At 39.5% G+C, this 20,299-nt stretch overlaps 1 protein-coding gene across 2 annotated transcripts in view; it reads left to right on the top strand.

Annotated features, from left to right (window-relative positions):
* The first annotated feature begins 287 nt into the window (after positions 1-287).
* SLC35G2 (solute carrier family 35 member G2) overlaps positions 288-20,299 on the top strand; it is a 50,261-nt gene continuing 30,249 nt past the window's right edge. The window contains exon 1 of one of the 2 annotated variants that reach the window (XM_042955400.1): positions 288-361. The gene's annotated coding sequence lies outside the window, so the exon portion shown is untranslated. Of the gene's footprint in view, positions 362-1,346; positions 1,395-20,299 lie in introns of those variants that run through there. The other variant, XM_042955401.1, reaches the window with a different exon arrangement.

The raw sequence follows: 20,299 nt of genomic DNA, 5'->3' as shown, positions 1-20,299 counted from the left end.
TCTCCAAGGGCGTGGGCTAAAGGGGTCCGGGGCAGGCAGTTTCCCGGCGCCTTGGACCCTCCCATCGCGCGGGTAGGGGAAGTCGCGCAGCTCAGGCACAAATCCTGGGCGTCCCGGCGGTCTTCAGCTCGGGCCCTGGCCGCGTTGGGGGCGGGGGAGTGGGCAGCGGAGAGCGCAGGCGCAGTGTCCGCACCGCGGCGCCCCTCTCCACGCCCCGCCTGGCGGCCTCAGCGGCCCTGGCCACGTTTTTTCCTGGCGAAGCGCGCGGCGGACACAGCCGTCCTAGAGGCTGGACTAGGCGCGCGGTAGCGGGCATCCCGGGCCGGAGCGCCGCGCGCCCCTTCTTCGCAGTGAAACGAAGGTAACCGGGCCCGGAGCCAGGCGGCAGCGTCAGATTTGCACCTTGACGCTGCCTGCCAGGCCGCCCCACCCGAAAGGAGTGAGAGCCGACCCCGAACCCCATACACCCACTTTTAGCCATGGTACCTAGGGGGCAGAGCCCCTCTTTTGGGGTTGGGCGGGGCCCAGGGCGAGGCACCCCGCCCTCCTTCACAACCTTCGTATGGGGCTCTGTTGGACGTCAGAAAGGCCGCGGTCCCCTCACTGCTCTCCTGGAGAACCGGGACACGGGGTCAGCCGGGGTCAGCGTCAGCTAGGGCCCCTGAGCCCCCCGTGTTCTGCCACCGTCGCACCTATTGGGCCCTTCCCCAACCTCCATGATAAAGGCTAGGGTAGTTGCTTTCCTCTGGCCCGGGAGCCCACCCAAGTGAGTCCCTGTGGCGTCATGAGATCAGTTTCAAACCCAAACTTTAAAAAATGCTGAATGGTTTTAGAAACAGCCAAGAATTGGTAGTTTTCTTTCTTCTCTTATGTGTGTGATTCTGGAATGCCAGTCCATATGGGTTGAAATTTTCGTGGAGAATAGATGGCTTGTAGAAATTTTTCCACAACGAAAGGCGAAGGCAAGGCGTAGTTGGAGGAAGGGCGGGCTATGGCCAGGTGTGCTGGCTAGAGGAGCAGGGCAAGTCCATTCAGCTTGCTCAGCTCCGGGGAGGGAACCACGAACCCTCCCTGACCGGCCTCTGGGCGCTGAAGAATTTCCACACTGCGCCCGTTTGGCCTCTTTTGAGAGGAGGAAGAGGATGGAAGGGTCGCGCGGTCCAGCCGGAAGGAGACTCGTGTTGGGGCGAGTGGGGCCCTGCATCTCCATCCAGGCTTTCGCGGGGTTTGGCGAAGAGCGAGACGGAAAGACTGCCTCCGGGTGACGATTGAGGGTCCGGAGATAGTGACGCACTGGGCGGAGTGGGCTGGGGGCGACTGGAGAGAGGCGGTTTCCGCTGGCAATTCTGCCTTAAAGGACTTTGATTGGGGTTGCCCGTGTCCTTGGTGCTGAAGTAAGTGCCTCAAGCGCCTTCGTTGGCTCACTTCTCGGGCTAGGGCTTCCTGTACCCTTGTACTCTGCACCTTTGCCAAAAATAGCCCATCTCCAAAGCAGGTGCCAGAGTGGAGCCTGGCCGACACTGAATCCCTTTGTAGATGGGTTAAATGCTGGTTTCCTGAAGATAAGGTGAAGGCAAATGTAGCTCCCTTTTGTGGATGCAGATAAAGCATTTGTGTAACAGGTTTGATTACTTACATGCAAGTACTCACGGCGACCTTAAACATGAACTCTCACGTATGCATCTGTAGGGTTCAAGTAGGTGTATATGCACGCAAATACAATGCACATGTAAATACACTTACTGTTTTCAATGCCATCGCACGCTGCAAGTTACATTTTTTTTCCAGAGCTTTTTTGTAATCCATCTTTATTTTCTGACATCTCTGGTGTTTCTCAACTCTGCAGAACCATTTTCATAATCATCTGTTCCAAAGTACAGAGCCTGTGGATTAAAGTGTTTGGTATTATGCTGAGCAATTAAGTGTTTATGCATATTTTAATTTGAAACAAAGATAGTCTAAAAAGATGTAAAGTTGATATACAAAAAAATCTTAAGGGAAGTTTAAAAAAAGAATTAATGAAAAATTTAATAGAGAACAATAGCTAGATAACATCGTACGGAAAGCTGTAATCTGAAGAAAATATGACTAAGATGTGTCATAATGCTGACAATTTCAAATATACTGGTGGTATATACTTTGTGGACTCAATAAAGATTATATAATGTATTTTTTAAAACATCAATATCTATGATTTTTCTCTCATAAAATGTATGCTTATTGTAAGATATTTAGGTAGTAGAGGAATGCATAAAACCAGAGAAACCAGAGAAAACCATTGTAAACAGATTTTCTTTTAGGTGAACATACATGCATTTTAAATGGATCAATCTTCTGTTGGTTGCATTTGCATTATAAAATTTATCACCAATATCTTTCAAAACAATACATATAAAAACTAGGTCATCATTCTTAAGGGTTGCATAATATTGCACTATGTGGATAGAACATAATTTATTGATTTAAACAATGCCATAATTATGAATATTTATGTATTTCCAGTTTTATGCTATTACAGACAGCTCTGCAAATAACATATTTGTTTTTACTTCTTTCTTTCTTTCTTTCTTTCTTTCTTTCTTTCTTTCTTTCTTTCTTTCTTTCTTTTTTTAGAGACAGAAAGCACAAGCGGGGAGAAGTACAGGGAGAGGGAGAGAAAGAATCTTAGGCAGGCACCAGGCCCAGCACAGAGCCTGACACCCACTGGGCTTGACTATGAGATCATGACCCAAGCCAAAATCAAGAGTCAGATGCTTAACTGACTGAGCTACTCAGGCACCTCTGCAAATAACATATTTGGTCAAACATTTGTGCACTTGTTTTGTTCTACTCTTAGAACAAATTCCTAGAAGTGAAATTGTCAGTTCAATGGGTTAACACATTGGGTTAACACATGTGTCAGTTAAACACATTGATTTGTTCATTTATTTGTTCAGTAATTTCCTGTCTCCTCTTTTGCCTGTTTCATTCTTTATCATGTTCTCAGCATCTACAACAATGCTAGATATATAAGTATTCATGAAATATGTATTGGAAGAACACTATTTCCAGATTGTGCTACAGAAAGTGTGTATTAGTGTATATCACTATAAATACTGAATTAGAATGTTGGTATCCTCACACTATCACCAAAATTAGGTTATTAGGTTTTATCATTCTTTTAAAAGTATTTTCCAATTGGATAGGCCAAAAAGAACATATTTTCCATATGTTTGTATAGGTCATGCTTATTGTTTCTTCTGTGAGTTTCCAGCCTTATTTTTCTATTGGTGTGCTTGTATTTTTTCTTGTTTGTAGGAGCTCTTTGTATAATGAGGACTTTGTTACATATGTTGCAATTTTTTCTTGATTTTTTATTTTTAAACTTTGTTTATGGTATTTAAGCTGCCATAGAAAATTTTAATTTTTATGTAGTCATATATATATATACACTATATATACACAGTATATATATACATATTATTTTCTTTTAATTTCTGGCATTTATATCAGTATTCACTTTTCTGTATTAAAAGATAATCTGCCATATTTTATGGTTTTATAAAAGATTATATTTTAGACTCTAGGTTATACTTCCTTTTTAGTAAATTAATTGCTAAATGTAAAATTCTATTGACGATAGCTTCGTAAGAAGTAGTTCTTTATTTTTAACTCACATATGCACATGTCCTCTATGAGGAGTAACATATTACTCAGTTTGAGCTCTTTAACATGATGTATTTAATTTCTAGATACTTAATGAAAGTGTTTTTCCTTAAAATGCTTTTTAGTCTGTATGATTATTATTATTATTATTATTATTATTATTATTATTATTATTTGAGAGAGACCGAAAGCAAGCCAGGGAGAGGGCCAAAGGGGGAAGAGAGAGAGAGAATCTTTTCTTTTTTTTTTTTTTTTAAGTTTATGTATTTATTTTGAGAGGGGCAGGGTTGCAGATAGAGGGAGAGAGAGAATCCCAAACAGGCTGTCAGCGCAGAGTCCAATTCGGGGCTCATACTAATGAACCATGAAATCATGACCTGAGCCGAAATCAACAGACGCTTAACCAGCTGAGCCACCCAGGGGCCCTATGAGAGAGAATCCCACAACCCTGGGATCATGACCTGAGCTGAAATCAAGAGTCAGAGGCTTCTGCCCCTAGTCTGTAGTATTTAAAAACATTTTTTTTAATGTTTATTTATTTTTAGGGGGTGCCTGGGTGGCTCAGTTGGTTAAGTGTCCAACTTCGGCTCAGGTCATGATCTCACGGCTTGTGAGTTCGAGCCCCGTCAGGCTCTGTGCTAACAGCTCAGAAACTGGAGCCTGCTTCGGACTCTGTGTGTCCCTCTCTCTCTGTCCCTCCCCTGCTTATGCTCTCTCTGTCTCTTTCTCTCTCTCTCAAGAATAAACATTAAAATAAAAATAAATAAGTAAATAAATAAATAAATAAATAAATAAATAAATAAATAGTTTATTTATTTTTGAAAGACAGACAAAGATAGAGCACTAGTGGGTGAGGAGGAGAGAGACACAGAATCCAAAGCAGACTGCAGGCTCTGAGCTGTCAGCACAGAACTCACAAACCATGAGATCATGACCTGACCCAAAGTCTGATGCTTAACTGACTGAAACCCCCAGGTGCCCCTGTAGTATTTTTAAACTGTTAGTATGCAATCTTTTAAAAAAGGAGCTATTCTTTTTGTATTTTGTTTTTTGTATAAGAAGGAAAATATGACAAAGTCTACTTTTTAGCCAAATTAAGAATTGATGTCATTGAAATTCATAAGAATGTGCACACATAAGTTTGGTCAAATATGTTAAAAAATTTTTAAAAAATACTATTTTTTGGTATCTGTCATGGATCAAAATAACTTTTTTCCAAAAAACAAAAGATTGGTTATTGGAGCATTGATGAGCTATTCTGTATTATTTTTTTTCCTGGGATTTAAAAACCTTTTAGAACAGCAAAATGGAAATAATTTTATTGTTATTATGGAATAAATCCTAAGATGTAGCTGATTATAAAAAATGAGATCAACATCAGAATAGAAAATAAAACCCTCTAGTAAGACATTCTCCACAGGTAACTATGCATATTGGTTTGGAATACAGACTTCCAGATTATTAAATTTATAAATAATGATACATTTCATTGAATGTAAGATGTTGTCAATTGTTTTTTTTTAATTACAGTTTTTTTGAATGTTTATTTATTTTTGAGAGAGAGAGACAGAGTTTGAGCAGGGGAGGGACAGAGAGAGAGGGAGACACAGAATCCGAAGCAGGATCCAGGCTCTGAGCTGTCAGCACAGAGCCCGACGCGGGGCTCGAACTCACGAGCTGTGAGATCAGGACCTGAGCTGAAGTTGGACACCTAACCAACTGAGCCACCCAGGTGCCCTAATGTTTATTTGTCTTTGAGAAAGAGAGAGAGAGAGACAGAGCATGAGTGGGGGAGGGGCAGAGATAGAGGGAGACACAGAATCCAAAGCATGCTTCAGGCTCTGTGCTGTCGATACAGAGCCTGACGCAGGGCTTGAACTCATGAACCGGGAGATCATGACCTAGGCGAAGTCAGACGCTTAAGCCACTGAACCACTCAGGCGCCCCAAGATGCTGTCAATTGTAAGATGCATTTTAATTTTACGAATGTGAAAAAATGTGCATGTTAAATTTGGTGTATCATAAATAGAATCATACTGTATCTATTTTTCTGGTATTTTTAACACACAGCTATAGATATGTTCTTATCTGATACATGTAAGTATTGAATTAATCAACATCCTATTTAAGTTCAGATTATTTACAACTTTTGCATAATAAAAACAGTGCCATATTGAATATTCTTTTAATATACATCTGTGTAATGATATTCCTTCCTTAGGATAAATTCTTAAATGAAATTTATAGGCTAGAGAATTAATACTTTTGGTGCAAAATTAACATTTTGGTGCATATTGTCTATTCTCCAAAATTCTTATAACAATTTGCCCTGCAAAAATAGTGCATGATGTTCTAGATTCTTCATTCATGCCAGAGATAATCAGCTTTTCCTATTTTACTCACCTAAGAGGCAAAACAGGTATCTCACTCTTTTTTAAATTCTTGTTTTTCTTTTATAGAAATGTGCATATATACATCTTTCCATATGTCTATTGGTTATGTGTATTTTTTTGTGTGAATTGCCTATTCATGGGCTTTGTGCAATTTTTTTTGAGTTTTTAAGAGCCCATCTTGTATGAAAGATGTTAACCCTTTGTTGCTATTGTTGTTTTTAATTAATCATTTAAATTTTTTTATGGTTTCTTTTTTTGCACAGATGATTTAAATTTTCATGGAGTCAAACCAGTCCATTTTTTCTTTGTGATTTTTCACCTTGGTGTTACACTGAGAACACTATTCTAGTTCCCCAACCCAAGATTATAAAAGTATTCTCTGGTGAGGGAAAGAGCACAATTAAATTTTCAAAGGAGTAGAACTTAAAACCATATTATATTTAGATATCACCAATTCTGTTTCTAAGTAGGATTTATTAAGTTTTGTTTATTTGTGTTGGTAGATCTATCAATCAGCTCCAGCCAAGAGGTGGGTAGCTGTAAGTAGAGGGGCCAAGCAACCTGAAGAGGGGCAATGGTCACACACTGGTTTCATTTAACTAATATGGTTAACATTTTTGCTTTACCTAATAGAAATGGGAGTTAGTGAATTCAGTCACAAGAGAAAATAGTATTTGGGAGACTGGCAGGGAGATTGATTAATCATACCTTTTTCCATATTCTTACATAAATTAGAGTATTTTCAAAGACACAAAATTAATGAGAAAATGTAAAGATGTAAATAATTCAATTATTAAATTTAAGTTTGATTGGACTTTTTGTAAGGTTCACAATATTTTAATTCAGGTGTGAATAGCTGAATTCTCCAGTACCTTTTAACTTGGATAGCTTTGCTATCCATGCTTCAGACCTAGCTAATCTCAGCAGTTGTTGACCTATCTAGCAATCTGACAGTTTGTGGTTATCATGAGGATTAGACACACCTCCAACCCCCGATTATTAGATGCTTGAATAGTCTTTGCCTCCTGGTGACCTGAGTAGAAATATAATTTTCCAGTTTGGCATTGGAATTTGTTGGTGAGGAAAAGATGATGTCATTAATCATACTCTAACTAACCAAGCCTTTTATTCTGAACACTTTTTTTAAGCTTATTTTTTTATAATACATTTTTAACTTTTTATTAAAAGTTTTTTAATGTTTTTATTTATTTTTTGAGAGACAGAGTGTGAGTGGGGGAGGGGCAGAGAGAGAGGGAGACACAGAATCCAAAGCAGGCTCCAGGGTCTGAGCTGTCGGCACAGAGCCTGACTTAGGGCTCAAACTCAGGAGCTATGAGATCATGACCTGAGCTGAAGTTGGACACTTAACTGACTGAGCCACCCAGGCACCCCTTTTCACGTTTATTTTATTCATTCATTCATTCATTCATTCATTCATTTATTTTGAGAGAGACAGAGAGAGCCCGAGCAGGGGAGAGGCAGATAAAGAAGGAGAATCCCAAACAGGCTCCAGGCTCAAACCCATGAAACTGTGAGATCATAACCCAAACCAAAGGAAATCAAGAGTTGGACGCTGAACTGACTGAACCACACAGGTGCCCCTGAATGCTTTTAAGCACTTCATTGGCAATGAGAGTCTTGTTTCATCTTCCTTGGTGAGGCCACCTTGCACTATGGATGGTATTTCTTAAACACTCTGATAAATCATAGTTCCAGGATGTTATGGGCCACTACTATATCTTCCTTCTTATTTCATGTTTCTCCTGCATTATTTTGATTGTAAAATCAGGCAAAGTACCCTTATCACCACACATATTTTTTTTTCCATCCTGCCCTTAGTAATGATTCTCCAAGTAACTAAAGTGTTACATGAACAGTCACTGTCTGCTGGCTCCTGGCTTAGGTATGGAAAGGAAAATGATGATCACTGTAGTATCTCTCCTTTCTTACTTTTCATCCATCTACCTTCTAGTCTAGACACAGGAAATAGCCTTCTATTTGGTAGGAAATGTCAGAGATAAGTTGAGGTCACAGTTTTTTTTTTTCTTCTGAGGACCAAAAGTTTATTTTGCCCTATAAATTTTAATATACATATATAATTTTAAAATTTTGGCTTATATACCATTACACAGGTTAGATTGTTTATTAATTCTGGTTTCTCTTACAGTCATTGCTGTAATAGAATTGTATGTGATCAATGGGCACTTAACACTATTTCATAGTTAAAATTATATAGGAACTTAATTCATATACCTGTCATCTTTACTGAAGTTCATTTAATCATTTTCTGACTGTATCAAAATCACTTGGTTTGTATCTCTTTACTTTTATCTAAGATCCCAAAATATTAGCAGATTTACTGAACTTTGACCTTAAGAACTTGACGAAGGAACGAAGAAATATTAGGTAATTTCCCATTTATTTTGCCCTGGTCTCTGTGTAACTCTAGCTGAGCCATTGTTCTAAATGGGAGTGAGAATCCCAATGGTAAGGCTTCCGAGGGTGGTGGTGAACCAAAGCCAGATACTCACATTACTTCTTGGATTCCCTTAAATTAGGGTTAGGAGATAGAAGATAGAGTCAGGTTGCAGGAGTATGATTACCAAAGCTCAGCGCCACAACTAATCAGATCCAGTATTAGAAGTCTCTGCTAAGAGGGTGACTTTCTGCAAAGCAGGCCAGCTATGCCAGAGGACTCCCAACATTTGTTGAATTCTTAGAACAGTAACACTTTATTGGTGATTATATAATTCATAAGTTACATATGCAACTCACAGCAATACCATACGGCAAGGACTCTAACAGAGTCCTGTAGAAAGTGTGTTTTCTTTTTAATTTTTTTTTTTTTGAGAGAGAGAGAGAGTGTGAGCAAGGGAGAGGGGCAGAGGGGAGAGAGAGGGGGGGAATCCCAAGCAGGGTCCATGCTGAGCATGGAGCCCAACGCAGAGTTTGATCCCATGACTATGGGACCATAGACCTGAGCCCAAACCAAGAGTTGGATACTCAACCAACTGAGCTGTCCAGGTGCCCCCAGTAGAAAGTGTTTTTTTTTTTTTAATTTTTTAAAATGTTTATTAATTTTTGAGAGAGAGAACACACAAGCAGGGGAGGGACAAAGAGAGAAGGAGACAGAATCCAAAGCAGGCTCCAGACTCTGAGCTGGCAGCACAGAGCCCGGCATGGGGCTCGAACCCACAAACCATGAGATCATGACCTGAGCCGAAGTCAGACACCTAACCGACTGAGCTACCCAGGTGCACCTAAAGTGTTCTTAAACACAGGGAGGAACAATTGGTTACTGAGAGGCTTCTCCAATTAACTCACCAGGAGCATTGTGAGTTTGTGTTTAGAGATTCGCCAGAGATTGCTTTGTGGGGTTGATGGCCTCAAGTTGGGCTGGAAGCTGAGGGTTTGGATGTGAGGCCTGGCTGTCATGTTTAGCACCTTTGGAAGCTTGGGCAAGTCACTGTACCTGGCTGAGGTTCACTTAATTTTTTTTTTTTTAAGAGCAAATAATAGGGGCGCCTGGGTGGCTTGGTCGGTTAAGCGTCTGACTTCAGCTCAGGTCAGGATCTCACAGTCCGTGAGTTCGAGCCCCGCGTCAGGCTCTGTGCTGACAGCTCAGAGCCTGAAGCCTGTTTCAGATTCTGTGTCTCCCTCTCTCTCTGCCCCTCCCCCGTTCATGCTCTGTCTCTCTCTGTCTCAAAAATAAATAAACGTTAAAAAAAAAATTAAAAAAAAAAAAAAGAGCAAATAATATTAGTGCCTACCTTGTTAGGGTTGTTGTGGGATTAAGTAAAACATTACATGTAAAGCACTTGGTATAAGCCTATAGTAGTCTAGTTTATTTGTTTATTTTGCCTTTATAGAGCTGCATGTAAATCACTCTGGACAAATGATTTTTGATTCTTTTGTCAGAGTTTTCAATGGCAAAATGGACTATATAAACTTTTTGTGTCTTCTGGATCTGTATGATAATTCTCTTAATTTGGAATTTTCTCTTTTAATGTAGCTTAAACCCCAACCTTCTGCTTTTTATCAATTCTCTTACTATCCCAAAACAAAATAGGCCTAGTGTGGCATTGTCATGACTTTAGCATTGTCCTTTAGTACTCTGATGTTAGACTCTGGTCTAACTCTGATGTTCCTTCCTTTTACTGTGTATAGAAGTTTCTGTGTCTGTTTTGTGGCATTTGTAACTATATATTGTTTCTCCCAAACTAACATGCATTTTAAGAGAAAGCTTGTGTCTTCCTAATCTTATCTCTCATAATGTCTTATACTAGTGCCTTCCACGTCATAGGCACTCAGTAAATATTGACTGAATGAAGGAATAAATATGAATGCACGAGGCTGCCAGAATACCTGGTGTGATCTCAGGCTGCCCCCATAGAAACAGAGTCTCCTGAATAGGAGAGATTATAAAAACCTGGTGTATGTTCAGAGAAGAGTGGTTAAGATGGTGAGAGGACTGAAAACCATGGTTACACATGAAATAATTGAAAAAAAAAAAGAGGTTTTCAGTTTGGAGAAAACTCATAATGGGGGACTTGCAATAGGGAAGGTAGAAGGCAGGAAATAGTTCCTGATATTGAAATGTTGTCATGTGGAAGATGGAATTGATCAGTGACCCCAGAGGAAATACATAGGTACAGCCTCTGGAAATTATATGGAGAAAGATTCTGACACAATGTTAAAAAAATAATTTTCTAGCGATCAGTATGACTCCCAGGTGGCTGCCTTGGGAAGGAGTGAGCTTCCTGTCATTGTAGGTGTTCAAACAGCGTCAATGCTGTCTGTCCACTGGAGATGCAGTAGAGGATATACAGATGGTCCCTGACTTAAAAATGATTTGACTTATAATTTTTCAACTGTATGATGGTGCAAAAGCCCTATGCATTCAGTAGAAACAGTACTTGCAATTTTTATTTTTATTTATTTATTTATTTTTAAGTAGGCTTCATGCCCAGTGTGGAGCCCAATGCAGGGCTTGAACTCACTACCCTGAGATCAAGACCTGAGCTGAAATCAAGAGTCAGTTGCTTAACTGGCTGAGCCACCCAGGTGCCCCCAACATTTATTTTTTATTCATTAGTTGATATTTTATTATATAAGGAAGAGTTTTCTCTTCTTCCTTTTTATTTATTTATTAATTCACTTATTTACACCAGCATGATTTGTAGATTTCTGTTTTATTCAATGGGTTATAACAGACTGTCATTATTGATTTCAATGCTAAAATAAATGGTCAGAGATTTGGCCATTCAAATCTCACTCAAGCTGGTTCTTGGGTTCTTTTGACATCTCTTATTTTAATCTTGGAGTACTTTCTGGTGTAAGATGTTTCAGGCTTATCTTGTACTTTTCTTACCCAACCATTGCAGTCATTTCAAAAGCTATTTCTTCAGGAAGCCATGGTTCCTTTTAGTAGACAATGCAAGATCTAGGTGCTAGGTGTGGTTATTAACACTGGGGTGTCATCACTTTTAGACCATCCTAGCAGACCAAGCCAGGAAACTTACAAACACATAAACACATGCATCTATATCTATTTCTATATCTCTTCATCTACTTATATTAAAACCCATGAGTTTAGTCTAATATCTCCAACTCCACTAAATACCACAGGCTTCATTCCAGTCTATTTGTAATTTCCTTTCTGATGATGAGAAATTTGGCCCCCATTATCCTCAATATTTAATTATTGGTTCATTCTCCTGTTATATAACCAATACCCTGGCCTCATGGGCCACCTCCTTGGCCCCAACTCCTCCTCAGACTCTTTCCTGCTGGCCCCACCAGCCTCCTCACAGCCTTAAGTCACAAAGCTGGAAAGTGGTAGAGCAGGAAAAAAACCCCAAAAACTCTGACACGCTGCTAATTACTTGACAGAGAGTCCTTTTTTGAGTCTCCAAGGGCATCTATTTGTGAAAATGCTCCTATGAAGATGTTGTAAGGAAAAAGGGCCCTTTAGCTAATGAGATGAAGATTTAACCAGGTAGAGTGGCAGTCCTCAGGGATGCCCCTTCTGTGAGAAACTTGGAAAATGAAGGGTGGAGACAGCCAAATGCTACCACCGGCCAAAAACCACAATGAAGGAATTCTCCAAAATTGGTTTGGTTCAGGGTTCAGTCAACCACTATCTCCAGTGCCACTAATCTCTCACTATGTTTTGTTACTATGTCAAGAACACATTCCATTAAGACAAAAACTTATCACTTTCTAAAGAGGAAAATATTGCTTTTATTAGGAGCTTCTTAAATTGAAATTGAAGTTGAATTTAGGAGATGGATGATAGTGTCTGTTGTTTTAGTGCTGACTTCATTTCCTGGTCCAGAAGATCAGAAATCTGTTTATGTTTTAGAAAACAGCATGAGGTCCATCTGTTCAGGTCAGATTTCCCCAACACAAAGACTTATGGAGTGGTAACTTATGTAAAAAAAAAAAAACCAATGGTAGTTATATTATTTGTTGCCATTTGGAATCATCATTATTTTTTGTTAGCCATGAAAATATGGTAATAGACACACAAATGTGCACAATGAATTACTTTCAAACACTATGTATGATAAAGGCATCCTCCTAAGTTTATGTAGTGTTTCACTTCTGTTTTGGTTTGTATTCTAGACGCTATCCATTCAAATTCTGTGATACTGTTTATCCACAGTTTTGCTTCCAACAGAAGGTACAGACAGACACACAAGAGCTACATTTGGCTTTCTCGGTGACTATTCTGGTCTGACTGAAATATAGAATAATGATTTTTTTTTCCTCTGATGAAAATAGCTTGATCCCCCTACACCCCGGTTTTGAAGTAAACACATACTTAGAAAATTTTTTAAAAAGTATTAAGTACCAAAAAATTGAAGTTCTACCATCCACAGTATAAATTGTTTTATATTTTAAAAAATCATACTATGAATAGTTTTTTATGCCTTTTTTTTTTACTAGCAATGTGACATGAAGTTGTTTTTTTTTTTTTATGTCATCAGGTATGCATATATTCTCTTTTTGGATGACTGCATAATATTGCATTGATGTTTTCATTTAGCCAGTCCCCCATTAAAGGTTAATGAGGCTATTTTCAATTTTTTTTTATTGTGTAAAGAAAGCCATGATGAATATCCTTGCATGCCATCTTTATATATTTCACTAGTTATCTCCTTAGGATATATTCCTATAAATGGCATTCCTGGGTCAAAGAGTACACACATTTAAAATTTTGATACATGTTGCTGGTAAAAGTAACTCTTACTGAGATAGATTATACTATGCTTGTCCTTCATATACAGCGTCTCTGCTAATGATGAGACTTTGCAAAGTCTCTTTTCAACTTTGCAGTAGTATTATAAATATGTGTGTGTGTTCTCTAATAGACATTTAAGGGAGTGATTTTAATAAATCTAGGTATGCAGCTTAACCAACCAGGTGTTGTCAGGTTTCACTCAAAATATGATTTTTGGTTTGGTTTGGAGCAAGATGACATTTGGTCACCCTTTCTTTTTCTTTTTCTTTTTTAAAGTAATCTCTACACCCAATGTGGGGCTCAGACTCATGACCCCGAGATCAAGAATCACACACTCTTCTGAGTGAGCCAGCCAGGCACCCCTGGTCCCATTTCCTAATTGTTTTTTCTTATTTGAGTGTAATGAATTATAGTATATGGTATATATGACTGATGTAATTTCATGGAGTGATGTCTATAGTGTGCAGAATCAGATATGATTAAATGAAACCAAATTTTTGAAATTTTGATCTGATTCATGTGGTATTTTCATATGTCTTAGCCTCAAGAGGGATTTCAGGCTTGGCTTTCTCGTGGATAAACAGCAGCAAGAACAGGGCAAATGTGACCAGGTAGTGTATGTAGCATTTGAGGGATTTGAGAGTAGACTCTGTTGATCCTTGGTGTTCCTTTTTTTTTTTTTTTTTGTTCAGGGACTGGTGCAAGTCCTGTGGTGGTGGGGGTTGGGAGGGTGGGTGGGGCGGGGTTGGTAGGCTTCTTTGAACTCACCTGGACTGTTTGATACTTCCTCATGAGAATTAGGTGAAGGATAAGCAAGCATTCATACTTCAAGCAAATCAGAACAGCCCTAAAATCTGTTTTACATTTAATTAGCATCTAATGTAATTGGTGGTTTAACCACTTAGGCACGTACAAAAATGGAAAAGGATCATTTTATTCCTGCCCCTCCCCCTTCTAAGGATGGCTCCCTGCCACTCTTAACAGATTTACTCAGCACAAGTGATTTTTAAAGGTGCTGATTCACTGCAGACTGATGCTGCTTTTTTTTTTTAAAGACAGTAGAAAAGTAAGTGGTAGAGGATAAATTCATCTTTCAAATTCACAGTGTTCAAATTCTCAGTATTCCTGAGAATGTCATAGTTTATGCAAATTGATAGGTCCACTGCTTCAGAGATTAGAAAAGCTCTTTCCTGGAAAGGGAAGTGTCGATTAGAAATGGTGAAAGACTCTTACATTCCAGCAAGTTCTTAGCTGCCAGCCGACATATTCATCAGAGTGTGCCAGACTGGATTTTAAAACGGTGCAACATAAATTGCTCTGCTCCAAATCAGGCATCATTGCCTTCACACAAGCCAAATCAACCTGCTTGTTTGAAAACTGCCAAATAAGGCTTTCTTTCAATCTCAGTTAACTTTTTCCTTTCTTGGTGTGCATAGTTCATTACAGCCTACTAAAGTCATCAACCACAATTGAGTATAGAGGAACCAGGCTCCTCACCTTGATTTTGCCTACACAGCAACAGGTGCAGTTGCTAAACAGGTGCATGTTTAGCTTAGCTCTACCAGATTGATAACTCCCTTCCCTACTTCCCCTTTTCCACCCCTTTTCCCCTCCACTGTCTGCTCTTATTTAGTTCTTTTCTTTTTCTCACTTGTTCCTCCCAGAGCTAGCTGTTGATTCCTAGCAGCTCTTGCACAGTTGATAATCCCCGATGCATCCCTTCAGTAACTTTCTGCCCTAGAACTGTCCAGAGTCTCCAGCTCAAACTTGGGCTAAGCCTCCTGTTTGGTGCATCTCTCCCATTTCTCCTTTCTATCTCCCGCCCCGACTCCACACCCATCCCATCAAATCTGTCTCTTTACCTCACCTTATCTCCAAGTCTCTTAGCTGTAATTTTCTCTCCAGGAAAAAAAACTGTCTAGGATATATATCCTAGACTGACATAGCCCAGAAAAATCCTCAGGTCTCTCTCCTATGTTCTCATATCCCACACCTTAGCTCACTTCCTCCCAGCTCCCTTGCTCCTCCCAGTCGGGCCCCCTTTGGAATCCAGTGTCCACAGCCTTTCCTAGTTCAATTAGGCAGCCTTCATCCCCAGCCCATCCTGCTATACCCCTGGCTTCAGCCTGGCTTAGCCCTATCAAAGCAGCCTTAACCCACACCCTCTTGGGCAGCTTCTGCTTTTCAGTGCAGAATAAGGTTTCTTTCATGCCTAAGTATCTCTTTGTTGAGCTTATGTTAGCTAACATGCTGAAGAGCTTATCGTTGAGTCTGTGTGCCTCAAATCTATTTCTAGCCTGGAATGGGTGAGCTGTCATGCAATTTTGGTGCTGTTGTGCATTTATTAGCACTGCAGGGAATGAACCTCACAGAAATTGTCACCTCATTGACCTGTCACCAGCAAAGTATAGTGGTGACAGGGCAATTGGATTTATTCTTCCACATTCATCCCTTGATTTTTCTTTCTTTCTGTTTTTTAATGTTTATTTACTTATTTTGAGGGGAAGGGGAGGAGCAGAGAGCTAGGAAAGAGAGAATACCAAGCAGGCTGTGGACTGGCAGTGCAGAGCCTGACGTTGGGCTTGGTCTCACAAGCCACAAGATCATGACCTGAGCTGAAATCAAGAGTCGGACAATTAACTGAGCCACCCAGATTTTCTTCCTTTGATTTTTCTCAGCAAGAAGATGCATTTGTAAGATGGTTATCAGGGTCAGGAGGTGCAGTCAGTGGCTATAGAAACAAAAGCTAGCTATTGCTCCAGTAGTACAGAACTGAGCCTTATCTAAGGGCTGGGCTGTCAAGGTGAGAGAACTAATACCAGATTCCAGAATGCAACAAATTTGCCATTCCTCAGACTCTAAAAGTAAATTATTTTCCCTCAAGAACAAGATGCCTATGTGTAGCATGAAAGACTTTCATATCCTACTAATTTTTGAGCCAAGATGTTTCTTACTGGTAAATAATGTGAACATAAAGACCAGAATTCATCCCCAGCAACCCCCCAAATAACATTTTTAGGGTACCTAAAGAGTTTCCACCATATAGTCATGTCTACAAATCATATGGGAAATACTCAAGTTTATAGCCAATTTAAAGTCCATTCTAAAATTATAACAGAGTTGCTGGAGGGGAGGATAGTGGGGGGGGGGGACTAAATGGGTGATGGGTACTAAGGAGGGCACTTGTGACAAGCACTGGGTGTTGTATGTAAGTGATGGATCACTAAATTCTACTGAAATGAATATCCTATATGTTAAGTAAATAAAATTTAAATAAAAACTTTGAAACATTAAAAAAATGTATCTTTTTACTCCAAAAAATCTAAAATGTGGGAGGTAATCACTTCTGGCTAGTATAAATGAAAAGTACTAATTAAGCAATCATATTTAACACAGAGTTTAATAAAATGTCATAAAACTTCTGGTAAATATTTAGATGATGACTGAAGTGTTTTGAAATAAAGGAAGATACTACCCTTATTTCATAAAGCTATGTCTAATATATTAATACTTGTTGCCCTTAAGGGAATTCAAAGTATAGCTTATTCTAGCCACCAAAACATTATGAAAATGGAAAAAATAGTAACACCAATAATTTTTTGGTCTTTTATATTCCAAATACTTAATGCCAGTCTTTCCATGAATATGCTTACTCCATTCATTCAATCTGATCTTATTGCCATTTCCTTATTTCTTCCTTGCTGGATAGTTCAGGATCAGCTTCAAATTACAAGGAGGTATGAAAAATGAGGTTCAAGGGCTTTCCTATTTTTAGATTGAAAACTCTTCAATGAGATAGCACAAATGAAAGTTCTCTCAACCCAAGAACTCTGCAGAGACGTTGTCCCTTCTCCCAGGTGAATCCTTGCTGGGTTGTTCTGACAATTCTGGGCCAGCATGGGGCCAACATAGACTCAAGGGCAACCCAGACCATGAAGGATTCCTCAGTGATGTAGAGCCAGTGTCCCAGCACAGAGAGTCAAAATTGCAGCTAAATGACAAAGATAACAGTGTGAGGACGATCTCAAAAGTAAAATCAGGACAGAAGTAGAATGAGCAGCAGACCTGTGAGACTGAGAACTGATAGCAAGATGGGACAGAGTTCTAGGAGCAGTTGTAGAATGCAGTTCAGGACTGACCTTTTTTTTTTCCCCCTATGAGCATTTATTAAATGTGTTATGTGTGCTAGGAACATAAATATTAATGAGAACTCTCTCTCTCTTATTCATGGAACTCCCGGGCCACAAAGGAGATCCTGACTTTGGCATGCTCCCTTTAGATGGACCTGAATCTGCTGAGGGAGTGGATGCGGCAGATTAAAGGAGCCACCTTAGGCTGTGCACAATCCAGAACACTTGGGATGTGTTGACAAATTCTGCCCAGCATGAATGTGGGAGGAGGTGGAGTCATACAATGGCAGCTTCTAACTTTTCTGTGCCTCTGAGCCTTTTCAGAAAGAGCACTTTAAAAAATCAGAGGTCTGGGAGCACCTGAGTGGTTCAGTCAGTTAAGTGTCCAACTTTGACTCAGGTCATGATCTCACAGTTTGTGAGTTCAAGCCCCACTTAGGGCTTTGTGCTGACAGCTCAGAGCCTGGAGCCTGCTTTGGATCCTGTGTCTCCCTCTCTCTTTGGCCCTCCCCTGCTCACGTTCTGTCTCTCTCTAGCTCAAAAATAAAATAAACATTAGAAAATTAAATAAATAAATAAATAAATAAATAAAAATCAGAGGTCTGGGTACCTGGGTAGCTCATTTGGTTAAGCATCTGACTTCAGCTGAGGTCATGATCTCACTGTTCGTGAGTTCACGCCCCACAATGGGCTCTCTGCTGTCAGCACAGAGCCCTTCCCCTGCTTGTGCTGTCTCTCTGTCAAAAATAAATAAACATTGAAAAAAAAATCAGAGGTCTGAGTGAATTTTTTTTTAATGTTTTTATTTTTGACAGAGAGAGAGAGACAGAGCATGAGCGGGGGAGGGGCAGAGAGAGAGGGAGACACAGAATCCGAAGCAGGGTCCAGACTCTGAACTGACAGCACAGAGCCGAATGCGGGGCTTGAACTCACGGACGGTGAGATCATGACCTGAGCCGAAGTCGGACGATCAACCAGCTGAGCCACCCAGGCGCCCCCTGAGTGAATTTTAATATTTGCCCCTTGGCATGGAATTTGCTAGGTGGGCCTAGATGAAGATTTGAGTAGAAATGCTTAGGGGAGGGGCACCTGGGGAGGGTTCAGTTGGTTAAGCATTTGACTCTTGATCCCAGGGCTTGATGTCAGGGTTGTGAGTTCAAGTCCTGCATTGGGCTCCATGCTGGGTGTGGAGCCTACTTAAAAAAAAAAAGTGTTTGAGAGAGTAGATAGAGTGTGCAAGGGAGTTAAAAGAAATCAAATTATCTTGATAACTGCATTTCCAGAGAACTATCTAACTAATCACATAAAATTTAAAAGGTTCCCAGTAGAAAATGTCTTGAAGGAGTTATTCAGATTCTGTCCTGTAATTAGCAACCCTAAGTCCTTATTTACCATAATTGACATGTATTTCTTCAGTATCAGCTCAAAGTGCTGTCTACCCATCTTCAAGGAAATCTTATTATTATGCCTGACTGCCAACCAATTCTGGTTGATTCTTTCAAATATCTACTCTAGCTTTCTTGGTAAATTGTAGGCTATTTTCCCCAAACAATAACCACATGAGGATCAAAATGTAGACAAATTGTCTGCTATGAATTACTGTTATATATCATCCTATGCCATCAAGAAAATAATTTAAGGCATTATCTTCAGTTTTTGATTCATTAGACCACCATTATGTGTGAATGAATACTTTTCCATAAATTTCAAAATATTAATGCTTTATTAGCATCTGTGTTAAAATAAGTATTGTTAAGAGCAGAATAGGCAGAAAAGGTTCCTTGATTGATGGGATTCAATTTTAAACATTACATGGTATGCTAATGTATATGCGTATGAGACAGGGTTTAGTCACAAGTAACAGAAATTCTTTAAATCAGAAAGAGATATAATACAAGGAATCTGAAGTTTCTGAAATCTGTAGAAGGACTGGAGGAGCAGATTTCAAGCTGGGCCTCCAGGCATACTTCCCTGAATGTATGATTTTATCCTTAAAAAATTCTTAATCTAGCAATTCATAACCTGTATATAATAACCTTCTTGCTATAGAAACAGCAGAGAGGAAAATAAGCCTCTCTTCTATGCTAATGTCAAAATCTTCATAGTATTTGACAAATAGGAAACAAGAAAGCTAGTATTTATTGAGCACCTGTTATGTGCCAGGAACTGTTCTAGATGCTTTTCATCTATATTTTCATTAAATCCTTATTAATAATCTTTTCAAGTCAGTAATATCAACCAATCTTACAGATGGGGAAACTGAGGTTTAGAAAGATTAGGTGATGTATGCACAGGTAGAAAATGATAGGGGCATAATTCAAATGCAGATTTGCTGCCTCCAGAATTGGTTAGACTTGTTTTCCAATATTGGTTATTAATCTAAAATCCTATTTGATAGCATCCAACCAAAGTTTTGATTCAACATTTAATAACTACATCCAGGAGGCCAGTTAGCTCAACCATTAAGAGATGTTTCATAATTGGGGCACCTAGGCGGCTTATTCGGTTAAGCATCCAACTTTGGCTCAGGCCGTGATCTTACAGTTTGTGAGTTCGAGCCCTGCAGTTTGTCAAACTGACAGTTTGTCAGTTCTGAGCTGACAGCTCAGATCCTGGAACCTGCTTTGGATTCTGTGTCTCCCTCTCTCTCTGTTCCTCCCCTGCTCACACTCTGTGTGCCTCTCTCTCTTTCACAAAAATAAAGATTTTTTAAAAATTTAAAAAAAGAGATGTTTTATAATTCACTTTTCTATTATTTATTTATTTATTTATTTATTTTTAACTTTAATGTTTACTTATTTCTGAGACAGGGAGAGACAGAGCATGAGTGGGGGAGGGGCAGAGAGAGAGGGAGACACAAAATCAGAAGGAGGCTTCAGGCCCCG

This window comes from Panthera leo, chromosome C2 (assembly GCF_018350215.1).
Source record: "Panthera leo isolate Ple1 chromosome C2, P.leo_Ple1_pat1.1, whole genome shotgun sequence".
Taxonomy (NCBI): domain Eukaryota; kingdom Metazoa; phylum Chordata; class Mammalia; order Carnivora; family Felidae; genus Panthera; species Panthera leo.
The sequence above is the reverse complement of the archived record's forward strand: the minus strand, read 5'-3'. Positions and strand labels throughout refer to the sequence as shown.